The 15,273-nt window shown below is 41.9% G+C and overlaps 1 long non-coding RNA gene across 1 annotated transcript; it reads right to left on the minus strand.

Annotated features, from left to right (window-relative positions):
• Positions 1-6,648: 6,648 nt before the first annotated feature.
• LOC307016508 lies at positions 6,649-9,143 on the minus strand. Its single transcript, XR_013801831.1, has 3 exons — positions 7,686-9,143; positions 6,843-7,346; positions 6,649-6,759 (listed from the first exon to the last, which is right to left on the minus strand). It is a non-coding gene; the product is annotated as an uncharacterized lncRNA (long non-coding RNA).
• Positions 9,144-15,273: the final 6,130 nt, after the last annotated feature.

Raw genomic sequence — 15,273 nt, forward strand, 5'->3', positions numbered from 1 at the left:
AGACTTCATTATAGAGCCCCTCCTCCAACACACATAAACACGCACATGACCAATGAGGGCACGAGATACGTTTGTGCACAGTTGGAAGGCTGACAGGCAGGTAGGCCATCCAATTACTTTAGCTGGCCCGGCTCAGATGATTGGTCGTGCTTTTTACAGCGCCACGGCTTCCACAGATGACATTTTTCTATGTAATTTGTATGTCAAAGCATTTAATATATTCATTGCTATTGGGACGTTAAGAGCATTCCATGGAATATAACAAAAAGTGTTTCTGAAGTGAATTACCTACCCTACCTTTAAATGTCATCTAAAAGAGCAGTGAAATGAACAACCTCTGTATTTTCTGTAAAGATATTAAAAGGTAGTCTACTTAATGTCAGCTTAGTAAAAAAAAACATTAGCTAACAGACTAATTTCCACCACTCATGGACCACACCTTTTCTTTTGAAAAACTGGGTGACATACTGTCGCCCTTTAGTCCCTTTCTCTCCGTTCTCTTCATTTCTTAGAGCCTGACTTTTTGAGTCGTTGAGACATGGTACAACACACGTACGTAGGCTAAGTACTAGCGTCCCTCCTCACATGCTGCTTCTTCTTCTTCTTCTTCTTCTTCTTCTTTAGTGTTTATTGGCGGTTGGCAAACCAAATTTTAGGTGCATTACCGCCACCAACTGGACTGGAGTATGGACAAGAGACTATGCAGAAAACAATAAACAAAATAAAACAAACAAAAAACAACAAAATAAATAAAACCAAAACTCTAGATTATTTTAAATTTCTCTAAGAAACGTAATAAGCTCACAATACATATTGCTTGATGTTTTCCCTAACAGCCCTTATAGCGAAAAGTCAATGTATTTTGCTTTCTTCACAGTGTTTGGAAAAGCACATTTCTCTGAATACTATATTTCCTGCAATGCAGCAAAACATGTTCAACCGTTTCTGGCTGGCTACAGTGTGTACACTTTCCGGTTGGATGCTTTCCTATGACCCTTAATGTATGATTGAGACCTGTGTGACCTATTCTCATCCGAGAAATGACATTTTCCTCCCTTCTCTCCTCACATGCTTTCACTCTGCAAGTGCCGGTGCCGCACGCACCGCGTTTGGAGGCAGGACCAAACCATTACATGTAAATAGAGGGGGGTGTATAGAGGCTTTTGATAATTAACTTTTGGAAGAAAATAAGTTAAATTAATCGTACGTTTAGTGAGTACTTTATCAATATAACGTTCTATTAATGTTAATTATTGAGGATTGATGAAAGGTTACTTACATTTTTTTTTCTTAATGTTCTAAACATTTCGGGGCCCCCGTCAGTCACGGGCCCTTAGAATCGTCCTAACTTTTCACCCCCTTACGGCGCCCCTGAGTGGGATAGAGATTACTACAAAAGATGTATCCTAGAAACCAGGAAGTAGACACCAGTACACAGCAGAGCGAGTATAAAGGCTGTTTGAGAGGACAAGCTCTGTTAGCAGCTGTCAGCAGACAGAGAGGTTAAATCAGGCAAACACACATGGAACTGGAAGACAGTGTTGGAGCACCACCCAATTGAGTGGTTGGAAGGTTCACCTCGGCTCCGCGCGTCCCTTGATGACCGATGAGCTGGTTCACAAAAGAAGGAACCCAAGGCACCAGGATAAGGGTTAAACAATAATCTGTTTTAATGGTAAAAAACAACAATACATAATACAGAGCGCTCTCTGCAACAGCAGCTACAAGATACAGAGTACTCCAGGCTCAATTCCACCACTTTGTGATAATGGTATCACGACAGCCAGTCAGAAAAGGTGCCGAGCATCAAAATATCATAATATTTATACACAGGTGGGGAGGAGTTGTGTCAGTTGCTCCTCCCTAGCTATTTGTTATTGGCGATTTCACTTCTGGGCGAGCTAGCCAGTGAGTTGGCAGTTGTCCATTGGCCGGTTTCACTTCTGGGCGGGGCCCTAGGCAATGACTCAGCAGTTGTTGATTCCATCTGTTGCTCCATCTCCTGTGCGTGTGTGTGTGTGTGTGTGTGTGTGTGTGTGTGTGTGTGTGTGTGTGTGTGTGTGTGTGTGTGTGTGTGTGTGTGTGTGTGTGTGTGTGTGTGTGTGTGTGTCCCTCTGCCCTCAAGCAGTCCCCCAACAATGCTTTGGAGTAGTAGAATCTTACAGACAGAGGACTCTTTGACAGAACGCACACCCATTCCCCTTTGAACATCTTTAACGCACACATATCTTATCATGCAGCCTATCACACAAAGGTCACATGTTTTCCTGTCTGAAAGCCATACTTGTATATGTTTTAAACATCATCGTCTCATGACATCCATAGGATTAGTTAACTAACAAAGGTTAACTGTTCTTATACCCTAAGGCCTTCTCTGAACTTCCTCCCACCTCGAAGTCAGCTCAATTGGAATGAATACATCTATTTTCAATTCAGACCGACCATTGTCTCTTTAACTGTGTGTGACCCAATCGTCTCAAGGCCTCTTTATGAGTCCTGCAGGCAATGAACGCACATACATTTCTCTCATTAACCAACACTTAACCTCCTTATCGTTTCTTAGCTAATGCATGCTGGATATGAACCACCAACCAACAAGATTTTAACTGTATTATATCTGAGGAAGATCTATCTTGGAGTTCCTCTGTTAATTGCAAAGACCATTGATAATTAGCAAAGAGACTCATGGGCCTCTTCTAATATCTGGAAACTGTAATTCAATTATAGCTATATTGAGAAGCTGACTTTCTGAAAAATACTTATCAACGGGTAATCTTTTCACTCAAGGCAGAAATCACAGGTTACCTTACCTACTCACAAATAGCCAAAAAACCACCCTTTGATTATAACACAAAAGTGGAAGAAAAGACCAATTGCGCTAATCTACTTCTACTTAAAATGGGACAATATTTTAGGAATATATATTAAAAACCTCTCTATAATTAAGAGGAAAAAATAGACTCGTTAATTCACGTTTAATACACATCCTATATATCAGGTGACATTAAAATGAATATACCAGAAATACGCTGTATTAAACTTTCTGCGATAACACGTTACTTTAATACTTCAAATCCCCCTTTGGATCTCTCCTTAAGAGATCCAGACCGTGTACCTCGTTCTTAAAACCTTCATGGGGACAGAACACAACTTTCAATGGCAGTGAAGGAACTATTAGAGGGGTAACCTGAGTGCTAGAAAGCAGTATTCTTGTGTGGTGAATCATCAGGGTCTTCCTCCCCCTCAGAGGAATACGCCAACAAGGGCATCTGATAGGGAGGGGGAGATGCGGCCTTCCCTTCAATGCTGGAACTGATTAGAGAGAAGTAGACTCCTCTGCTTCCTCGTGATGTCCCCCAGCCTGCTGACGGCGACTTCTGGGCCATCTACTTTATGGATGTCCTCAGGATCCTGCTCCTCCAGTCCACTGATGGCGGCTTCCGGGTCGAGTCCTAGACGAGAGCCAGGTCCGTCCTGATGTTGTCCAAGGTCCTAGCCGGAGGTTTCCCCGCCCGCACACTGGCTCCAGTGGTACCAGTTGTCCCCCTTTCCTCCTAGGCGGGCGGCATGAGAGTTCCTTTGGGTCACTCAGTGGGGGCCGGAGAACCTGGGGTTGAGCCACTAAGGCCTGACGACTTTCAGCCAGACGAACTCCGCTGTGTCGTCCTCGTGCTCCTCAGGTCCCCCTTTGGAGTCAGCAACCTGTGTGGAGAAGTCTGATACCAACCCCTTAAGTTGCTGGAAATAAGGTTTCCAACTCATGACCTCTACTTCCTTTCCTACGCTCAGGGCTCCTGGGCCCGGGAAATGATGGCCATGGGTCAGTTCAAATGGGGAGAAACCTGTCCCTTGGTTAATAGAGCTCCTGATTGACATAAGGGCCAGAGGCAAGGCGTCTAACCATTTCATGCCTGTCTCCTCACATGCTTTGCTGAGTTTCTGTTTGATGTTCTGATTCATCCTTTCTACCTTTCCCTGAGATTGGGGGTGATAGACGGCTTCGAAACTGTGTCTTAGTCCTAAGGACTGTTCTACTGTGCGTAGGTCATGGTTCTTAAAATGAAATTACTAAATTGAACAATAAACCCATTATACCCCTCCTGGAAACATTGTCCTCCAAACTATAGAGACCATGTTCCCAAAATAAGATACTTCAGAGTACTCATCTTCACATACAAAGTTATTTCAAAGTCCTATGACTCATCATCAGGAAAACTTTCACCTGTCAAAAAGAATCAGCAATGTTAAAAATCAAGTTATATAGTCATCAAGCCATGCAGGGATCATGCAGAGTCATACAAAGTTCATGCATCATGTCTCACAATGGCTCAACTAATATGGCATAGTCAGAAATTCACTGCCAAAATAAAATCACCTTTTGTCGTTGGGTCAGTGTTACTGTGACAGTCAGGAATTGACAAATCAATTCACATTCATTCAGTCTTTGCAAAGTCTAAGTCAATCTGAGATCTCATGTCCTATAGTAGTGCACTTTGATATTCTACCAGCTGGAGTTTTTACTAGTGACATCATTGTGTTGATGTCAAAAAATGCAACAAAGTTTTCCCCTGTGTTCGCAGCACAATTTTCTTCAGATGTTTAAACAAACAAATTATCAATAAACTTCCTTAATATACTGCCCCTTGGAAACACAAAGCCTGACAAATGTTCATGCAAGGCATTCTTAAGTGAACCTGCGGATAACGGCCTTTTTAATTAATATTTCAAATGAATCAATAATAATAACAATAATCAATTTTATCTATTTGTTTACGACATGGAAATCACTAACATATTTGTCCAATTTAAGCATCAGCCTTCCTTACTCTAAAATTACTTTTAAATAGGAATGGAAAAAATATTCAGTCTTCAATCTATCTAGTGAATAGCCAACATATTTAAAAAATATCAGATATACAAAAATAAGCCTAAATACTCCTTTACTATCAAAGTTTAATAATGGAAAATTTAATCTAAAAACAAAAAAAATGTCGACTCGTGTTTTTGCCATTTGTTCTTCAAAATACATTAGTAAATACTTTGTGAAGTATTCACAATATAACTAACCCTCTCTAGGATATGAAATCCATTCATCTTTAACCAGATACTATTTCCCTATTTATGTTTTAGTTCATGATAATAATGGTATAACAACCACACGTGTTACCCATAGCTAGTTTCTATGTCAAGATGAATATGTGTGACATAATAATCAGATGTCTTGTTTGCTAAACAAGGATATTAAACTTTAATCTTTTCAGCATTCCAAATCATCGTTTAAACAATCAGCCTCCCCTTTTAAACACTAAGCATATCGTTCTACACCACCCTCTGGAAAACTCTTGCACGGTTATGTTGTAAAATCATTGCATGATTTCCTCAGAGTCTGAACAGTCTGAGACAAGCCTATCTCAAGATCTTGTCATAATGAGAACAGTCAGTGATGCGTTGTCCTCTGCAGCGGTAGTCAGTGGGATCAAGGAAACTCTTGTTTTGACACTGGGATGTCCTGAGGGGGAAGGAACCTCTGGATCAATGTGGTACAATCAGTAGATACACATTGTCCTCTGCACAGTAGGAATCCCCAAAAACTGCAGTTCCTCTTCACAACACTGTTGCCTTGACAACGAAGCACAAGCAAAATGTCCAGAGATGCGTTCTTTGAACAGTTCCTCTGTTTCTGTAGTGAGCAACTTTTCACCAACACCCTGATTCAGAGTACAACCCAAAGGTGGCGCACAACTATCCAATGCTGCTGTAATCACAGCAAATCAGCTGCTGGAGAAAAATTCCATTTAAATCTCTCCCCCAACGGGTTACAAAATAAAATGGCTGATGTCTATATGTTCAGGAATGCTGAAAAAATGTGAGTGTTAAAACAAACTAACGGTGGTAGAAGTATCCAGATTCTTCATTACTTCAGTTCTAAGTTAATAGGCAAAACAAAGACACCCTCTTTAACCACTATAGATTCATCTTTAATCTTCTTGCTTATTCCATTCTTTTTCAAATTGTTTATCTAAGTTGTGTTACAAGCATGGTTAGATTTGTAACAGAATACAAAACTAACTGTATTTAGCGCTATATTTTAAAAACAAGTAATCTGATTACAGTTAATGAATATGTTTTTGGAACACTTAAAGGAAATATTACAAAATGTAATCTCCATTACTACTAAAGCTGAAACCTAAATAAATCATCACGGAACAGTTTTCTGTCCTTACCACTTAATTGTTTCAATAAAAACAAAAAAGCATTGTGAAAACTCCCACTCTTGAGAACATCTCAACACTTTATTCCATCTGAGCACGAATGTTTATGACAGACTCGCCCTATTAATCCAAAACGGTCTTTAATGGTATCAATTGTGAACTTTCTTAATATTAATTGTAAATGCAACGTATGTTCTCTTTAGAACAAAGATAAGATAGTAACAGCTGAAACTGGTTAATAGCAATTTTCTGTTAACTTAGTTGTTCTTATATCTAGTAATGTATTTTTATTTTATGTTACTCATAAAACAATATGACATTTTCCGGGTTAGTAGTTAACTTTATATAACTTTTACTCTCTCTATACTCTTCAAAACATCTTATTTCTCCTGTCTCTGTTACGATATCTGAGAGGACCCAAACGCAGGACACGGCAGAGTGTTCAAAAAGGGTTTATTAGTGAACAAAAGGTGCGGGAAGGATAATCCGGCAGGAGTGGCGAGGAAGTGGAGGCTGGTGACGACAACACGGCGGTCAGAGAATGATCCTGGAGCACAGGAAGAAAACACGTTAGCGTCAGAACATCCAGAAATAAGGTAGCTGATAATGCTGAGTAGCCTGGAGGTTTACCACTGTGGTTTAACAACGATCTGGCGCCGACAGGTTGTGGAGCCTCTGCTGATATGCCGTTGTAGATGGCTGATGAGAATCAGGTGTGAGGGTGAACAGCTGATTGCAGCAGGTGAGCCGGGAGCCAGAGTGACAGCCACCACGCCCACACAACAGGCAAAGGGAAAACATCCCCAAGGAGGCGGCTGGAAATGGACAGCCACCACAGTCTCTCTCTCTTTCCTCAGTGCGCCCTGCAGCTGCCTGCTCCTGTCCACAAGCTTCTCTCATCAATCACCTTGTAGGAGCCAAAATGTTGATTTATTATTTTGATTATTCAATCATTTAATGTATGTAATGGAGTATAATTGATTGGTGTAATTTGATCTGGATCCTCAGCCACGGTGGGGCGGAGCGGCTGATTGGTGCTGCGATTGCCTCAGCTGGTTAAAAGAGTCCTGCTGATTATACTCTGGGTTCTATTTTGGTTGTGAAGCCACACGGTTTTTTGACCGCTGCATTGCACTGCAGAGAAGAGAAGATTTGTTTATGTAAATGACGAAAACTGTTTCAACATCGTCTGGTAAGATACCTTAATTTTTGTGTTTAAAGAAGAGAACGAACAGTGCTGAAATGGAAACGATAACGTGGAAATAAATGTACCAAAAGCAAACAATATATCTCTGAGTGATGTGTGAGTGCGTCGGCCAGGCGCCAAAACCAAAGAACAGAAAAGAGCTTAAGAAAGGTGGAAAGAAGGCTCTTTTATTCATCAAAAAACCCAGCTTGATGAGCGCTGGTCCGTGGAAACGTTTGTTATGAAAACAAGAACTCAGAACTCATAACAGTGTGTCAAACACTCGCCTTAGTTTTACCACGGATTCTACTTCCTGGAACGACGGTGTTGTGAAACGTGAATGACTGAAGGCAACAATCACTCCTCCTCCAACTACGTATATGTAATGCGTCACTGCTGTGGAGCGTTCAAAGACTGTTGGAAACGTCTCAACTCGCGGCAAACAGTACAAAATGCAATGGAAAACAAGGCAAGACAATGAAAGTCCACAAACAATGAAGTAAAATTCAAAAGGAATAAACGTGTTGTGTTGAACAAAAATGGCAGACTTGGAAAGCTTGGAAAGTGACATTGATTGTGTGTATATGGAAAGGCTCAAACGACTGAAATCATCAAGGAGTGCAAAATTGGGTGCATTGAAAAGGAAAATAAATGAAATCAGACAATTAATGGAAAATGTCTGCAATGTGGAACTGGTTAAGTCGAAAACGGAAAGTGAGTTTACACAACTACGAAAGGAAATGGAACAGTTAAATGATTCTGTCCAAGCTTTAATGTCCACTGAGGAGGAGAAAGAAATGGATCAGGATGAATGGTACAACCCCAAAGCAGCTGCCTTGGAAGAGTTTACTCAGGAGGTCTTAAACTAGATCGCTGATGCTCCTGTGTCCAATGTGGTCCAGACAAAAATAAAAGGACATATGAGTGTTGCACCTCAGGACAGTATTTCAAACGTAAAGAGTGTTCATTCACAAAGTTCAAGGAGATCCTCTCGGTCTTCTATCACATCTGCTAAAATAAAGTTGGTCGAAATGCAGAATTGTTAGCACGAGCTGCTAGGCTGACTCAGAAGCAAGCACTGGAAAGGGAGGAAGCTGGTTTGAAAGCAAGAAAGGAACAGCTGGAACTTGAAACAGATATTGCAGCAAACACTGCAAAATTAAGTGTAATCAAAGGAATGGAGGATTCTCATGCAGGCATGTACCAAGCAGGAGACAGAATGAATGAATATTTGGATAACTCACAGTTTGTGAGTACAGCATTAGAGCAAGAAAATGCTCATTTGAATGCTAACAAGCATACACCAAGCATCAATAAAACTGAAAATGCCGTTAATAGTGAAACACAATTCATACCACAACATCCCGAAAGTTCAACTTCATCCAGCACGTCTTCTAGCAAGGGAGAGGGCAATATGAACAGCTTAATAAGCATCATGGAAAAACAGACCATAATAACAGCGTAACAACATAATAATGGTAAAGCAACATAAACTTTCTTCATTACCCCCGCTCAGCATTCCTACCTTCAACAGGAAACCCTTTGGACTATCGGTCCTTCATAAGAGCATTTGAGCATGGTATTGAAGAGAAAACAGAAATCCGTAAGGACAGGCTTTACTTTTTGGAGCAATGCACTATTGGCCAACCAAGAGAGCTCGTGCGTAGTTGCCAATATATGCAATCTGACAAAGGATACACGGAAGCAAAAAGGTTGTTGAAGCATTATTATGGAGACGAATATCTTATTGCGACAGCCTACATCGACAAGGCTCTCAATTGGCCATCTATTAAACCTGAGGATCCACAATCTTTAAAAATCTTTGCTGTGTTTCTTAATGGATGTCTCAATACAATGGATAGTGTGGAATACATGGAAGAAATGGATCACCCAATCAACATGCGAGCTGTTCTTTCTAAACTTCCATATAAACTGAGAGAAAACTGGAGGGCTAAAGCTGTTAAGTTTGAAGATCTAGTGAAGTTTGTCGACCATCATGCTAGAATCCTTTCTCATCCAGTGTTCAGAAACTTAAAGGAACTTCCAAATACATCAGCAAAGACAAGCTACACATTCGTTCCTGCTACTCAGAGCCCAAGGTTCAAACAGAGATCTCCAGAGTTATATAAAAGTGGTTTTGTCACTAGTGTATCCCCAATACCTCAGAAAGAAAACAGTAACCGACACAGTGACACATCCCAATCAAACCGATGCATCTACTGTAAAGGAGAACATCATCTTTCTGCTTGCAATCAGATTCTCAAAAACACCCACAAAGAGAAGTTGGAATTCCTCAGAGGCAAAGGACTTTGCTTCGGATGTTGGAAAAGGGCCACATGAGTAAAGGATGCAAACAAAGACATACCTGCAAAGAGTGCAATCTCACACACCCCACTATTTTGCATTTCAGTAATATAGAGTCGAGCAAAGGAAAGGTAAAGACTGTTGCAAATCCTTTAGTGGATTTGGATAAAGATGATTCACGGGAGGAGGATATTGGGGCCGGTGAGCCTGAAGACACCCTGGCTATCGTTCCTGTGAAGGTGAAAACAAAAAAGGGTAATACCATCATAACAACATACGCCTTTCTGGACCCAGGTAGTACGGCCTGTAGAGTCCATTCTACAGCAACTTCAAGTGACTGGACACAACACGGAGATACTCCTACGAACAATGAATAAAGAGGAGTCAGCTAAAAAATCTGTTACATGTGACGTTGAAATATGTGGTCTTGAAAGTAACCAGTATGTAGCACTTCCACCTGTTTATTCCCAAAACGAAATACCAGTACGAAAGTCAAATATTCCCTCTCAGGAGGACGTGGGACAATGGGAATACCTGAAAGAGGTCAATATACCACAAATTGATTCAGACGTTGGCTTGCTAATTGGGTGCAACGTGCCAAAAGCTCTAGAGCCATACAAAGTCATAAACAGCCAAGGGAATGGCCCGTACGCCGTTAAGACCATTTTAGGTTGGACAATAAATGGACCTCTAGGAAGGTCAGATACGACTCGTTGGATTAAGCCAGTCGTTACAGCAAACAGAATTTCTGTTGTGGAAATCGAGGAATTGTTGAAGCAACAAGTGAAGCTGGACTTTCCAGAACATCAACACAAGGAGCGTCTGGAAATGTCAAGAGAGGATCACAAGTTCATGGAAAGTGTCTATAATTCTGTCAAGTTGGTAGACGGACACGACAGTATTGGGCTGCCATTAAAGGAAAAAGGACTTGATTTTCCCAATAATAGACGTGTTGCTGAACAAAGAGCTTTGAGCCTAAAAAGAAAATTCCAACAAAACAACAAATTCTAGAAGGAGTACAAAGAGTTCATGGCGGATGTTGTTGATAAAGGTTTTGCCATAAGAATGACGCCTGAACAAAAAGACAAGGCAAATCAAAGCAAAAGGAGCTGGTATATTCCACACCACGGTGTGTACCATTCAAAAAAGCATAAACTGAGGGTGGTTTTTGATTGCGGTGCAACTTACCAGGGCACATCTCTGAATGCACGTCTTCTCCAAGGCCCAGATTTAACCAACAGTCTTATTGGTGTCCTTACATGATTCCGGCAGAAGAATATTGCATTCATGGCAGATATTGAAGCCATTTTCCATCAGGTCAAGGTGCCAGAGGAAGACTCAGATCTTCTCACATTCTTGTGGTGGCCCGATGGAGATCTCAGTAGTGAGCTAGAAGAGTACCAAATGGTTGTACACATCTTTGGAGCAACATCCTCGCCTAGTTGTGCCAACTTTGCCCTACAACAGTGTGCAAGAGACAATGTGGACGACGTTAGCCCAGAGGCAGTTTCTTCGATGCTAAGACATTTTTATGTGGACGATTGCCTAAAATCAATGGAAGACGAGAGGAAGGCAGTGATAATCGCTCACAAACTTAAAACCCTGTGCAGTAAGGGTGGTTTCAAGTTAAACAAATGGGTAAGCAACAGCAGAGCTCTACTACAAACAATACCTGAGGAAAGTAGATCAAAGGAAATCAAGGATCTGGATAAAAGTACCCTACCTGTTCAAAGAGCTCTCGGAGTTCAGTGGTGCACGGAAACGGACTCATTCCATTTCAAATTCACTCCTCAGGATAAACCACTTACCAGGAGAGGTATTCTGTCAGTCGTGAGCTCTATATTTGATCCGCTGGGTATATTGTCCCCTGTGATCCTCCCTGCAAAGCAAATCTTGCAAACATTAACAGGAATAAGGCTAGGATGGGACAAAAATATTCCTGAAGAATGTAAGGAACAGTGGTTGAGCTGGCTACACCACTTGCAATATGCTGAGAGACTTTAAAGTCAAAAGATGCATCACACCACTCAACTTTGGAGATCCAGTCTCAGCTCAGCTTCACCCCTTTGGAGATGCTAGTGAAAGTGGTTACGGAACGGTGTCTTACCTTCGCCTAATGAACAACACAAACGCAGTTCATTGTTCCTTTATCATGGGTAAGGCCAGAGTAGTTCAACTCAAACCTGTGACCATCCCAAGGATGGAGCTTACCGCTGCCACTGTAGCCGTCCGGATGGACCGAATGTTGCAGGAAGAGTTAGAGCTTAAACTCCAGCCATCCGTGTTTTGGACTGACAGCACGTCTGTGCTGAAGTACATCCAAATTGAAACAACAAGTTTCCACACCTTTGTCGCCAACAGAGTCACAGTCAATCGATTTGCTTCAGAGACTTCCCAATGGAGGTATGTTAATGATTGCCTGTATCCAGCTGACTGTGTTTCAAGGGGAATCTCTGTAAGTCGCTTTCTGAGAGATGAAACCTGGTTAAGGGGACCAGAGTTCCTTAGTCTCCCTGAGCATCAATGGCCTAAATCTCCAGATTTGACTCTAACAGCCAGCGACCCTGAAGTGAAAGTTTTTGCACTAAGTGTCACCCCCACGGAAGAAAGCTCTAGTACAGTGAACAAGTTGCTCACTTACTATTCCCACTGGCATCGCCTGAAAAAAGCTGTGGCCTGGATGCTACGCATTAAATCCGCTCCGATGGCGAGGGCAAAAATGGATTTGAAGGAAAAGAGAGCAAAACATGAAAAAGGACCTCTCACTGTTGAAAACTTGGAAGAAGCGGAAGCTGCCATAATTCAGTTTTGTCAGTCCGCTTCATTTAAGGATGAGATAACTGCGCTAAAGAAAGGACTTGCAGTAAAAAGGAGCAGTCATCTTCAAAAACTAGCACCCATTCTGCAGAACAACTTGGTAAAAGTTGGCGGAAGGTTAGCGAAATCCGCAATGCCAGCCGAAGCCAAAAGCCCAATTATCTTACCTGCAAACAATCATCTGACTCAACTCCTCATCAGACTTGTCCATGAGAACATAGAGCACAGTGGAAGGAGTCATACTCTGTCACGTTTAAGGCAGAAATATTGGATTCCTGGAGGAAATTCTGCCATCCGAAAGATCCTCACTAAATGTGTAACCTGCAGGAAACTCAGTGGTGTAAAAAGTCAGCAATTCATGGCAGACTTGCCGGAAGAAAGAGTTACCCCTGATGATCCGCCCTTCACAAACGTGGGTGTGGATTTCTTTGGCCCATTTGAGTTGAAACAGAGAAGAGACACAGTTAAAAGATACGGTGTAATTTGTACCTGTCTAAACATCAGAGCAGTTCACCTTGAACTTGCACACAGTCTCAACTCTGACTCTTGCATTAATGCCATCAGGAGATTCATTGCAAGAAGAGGCCCTGTCGAGGTCATGAGGTCAGACAACGGAACCAACTTGGTTAGAGCTGAACGTTAACTTAAAGAAGCAATACAAGAGTTAAACCACACAAAAATTCAGAACAAGCTTCTTAAAGAGGAAATAAACTGGATATTTAACCCACCAGCAGGCTCCCACCACGGAGGAATCTGGGAAAGACAAATCAGAACCGTCAGACGCATTCTCAGTGCCCTCACGCAAGAACAGAAGCTTGAAAAGGAAGGACTTGCCACACTTTTCTGCGAAGTGGAGGCGATCATAAATTATCGACCCATAACGACTGTTTCCAACGACCCTGGAGATTTAGAGGCCCTCACTCCAAATCACCTTTTGCTGCTCAAATCAAAACCATTTCTTCGGCCTGGTGTCTTCAATCCGAGCGACTGCCACGGGAAGAGAAGATGGTGCCAAATTCAGTACATGGCCAATTTATTTTGGAAGCGATGGACCAAAGAATACCTACCGGAACTCCAAATAAGGCAAAAGTGGAACAGGAAAAGGAGGAATTTTGCAACCGGGGACATTGTCCTTATCGTCGACGAAAACGCTCCAAGAAATTCCTGGCTCATGGGACGAATAACGTAAGTCTTGCCAGAACTCGAGAGGTTTGGTACGACAAGTGGAAGTACAGACAAAAACCAGCACACTCCGTCGACCCATCACGAAGCTGGTACTGCTGGTCGAGTCCCAAAACGAGCGCTAGCCCCCTTCCCCTCTTGCACCACACAAGCACATTTACACACACAGACTCATGTGTTAATACAAATTCGCCCCACAAAGGGTCAGAAGCCCTGAAGATGGACACTATATTGCAGTGGACTTCATATGAATTATAGTAGTTAACAAACAAATGTTTTGTATTGGCTCTCTGTTATTGTCAGGATAGTATCACTAGAAGACAAACCACAGGTTAAAGAATATTTCCTGGGCTTTCTTGTGGCAGAGTAGTCAACAGGTGAAAGTTTGACATTGCTCATTCTCAAAAGGCTGGAGGAACTTAACATCCCCTTTGAGGACTGCAGAGGACAGTCATATGCAGGGACGTGCACAGGTACGGGGCTAATGTTGCCCGGGCAACAGCCAGTTTGCCATTTTGGTCTGACCTGCCCCTCTGGAGAGAGCGAGAGTTTTTTTTTGTTTTCTATTGTGGCCGAATCAACATGATAAGCCCACAATTAGTATTGTAGCATCTCGCTGCGGGAAACCCACCTTGTCAGCGCTGTCATCTGCTCCCAGTCACGTGACTTTGTTTACAATCTGACAGCTGGAAGCAAAGGAAAGCCCTCCAGCCTCATATGGCTATGGTGATCACACCAAATGCCTGCCTGGCGTTAGAGTATAGGGGACAAACCAGGGGACTTTACTTCCTCTTGACACCGTCGGTTACTTGCAAAAAAAACACCTAAATAAACTTGTTATTGTGCTTTTGTCTTTCTATGTCTTTTACTCTGCTCTGTAAACTCCCTCGACGGGGCCACTCTCTCTCTTCTCTTGATCGCCCTCTCACAGGAGAAGACTTCACTGCCCGCTTCATTGTAGGATTTCTGCCATGTCTCTACTACTTTAGTTTGACCATCTCTGTTATTAAGTTATGGAAGACTAAATAAATAAGTAATTAGATACCTTAAGGTTACTGCGCTCATAAAGAATGATAAGAATAATGCGTATTGAACTGGTTTCATTAATTAGTTAGTTTATTTAAGGTAATTAGTTAAAAGCCCAATTTTATCAGTAGCCTATGTCTGCACAGCAGTTACAATGGTCAAACTACATTAAAACAGGATTGTCTCTATTTTTTCTTTAACAATTACTAACATTAGATATTTTAACAAAAAATGGGCCTGAATAACGAATTTAGCAGTGGACATAAAAGTCAACTGAGTGTCACTTGCAATGACAGTGTTGTGTTTTTATTGTATGAACCTTTTACATTAAAAACAAGTTAGAGTTTTCAAAAGGGTCTTTTTGGGGGGAGGCCCTTTTAGAGCAATAGCCCCTCCAAATGTCTGAGCACGTCCCTGGTCATATGACAACGGTGCCAACATGAAGGGTAAGAATAAAGGTGTTCAGGCTAGGTTGCTTCTGCAGAACCCACGTTTTTTTTTTGTCCCTTGTGGTGCGCACACCTTAAATCTGGTGGTAGCTGATGC

The sequence above is a fragment of the Notothenia rossii genome (genome assembly GCF_949606895.1).
Source record: "Notothenia rossii genome assembly, chromosome: 1".
In the NCBI taxonomy this organism is placed as follows: Eukaryota; Metazoa; Chordata; class Actinopteri; order Perciformes; family Nototheniidae; genus Notothenia; species Notothenia rossii.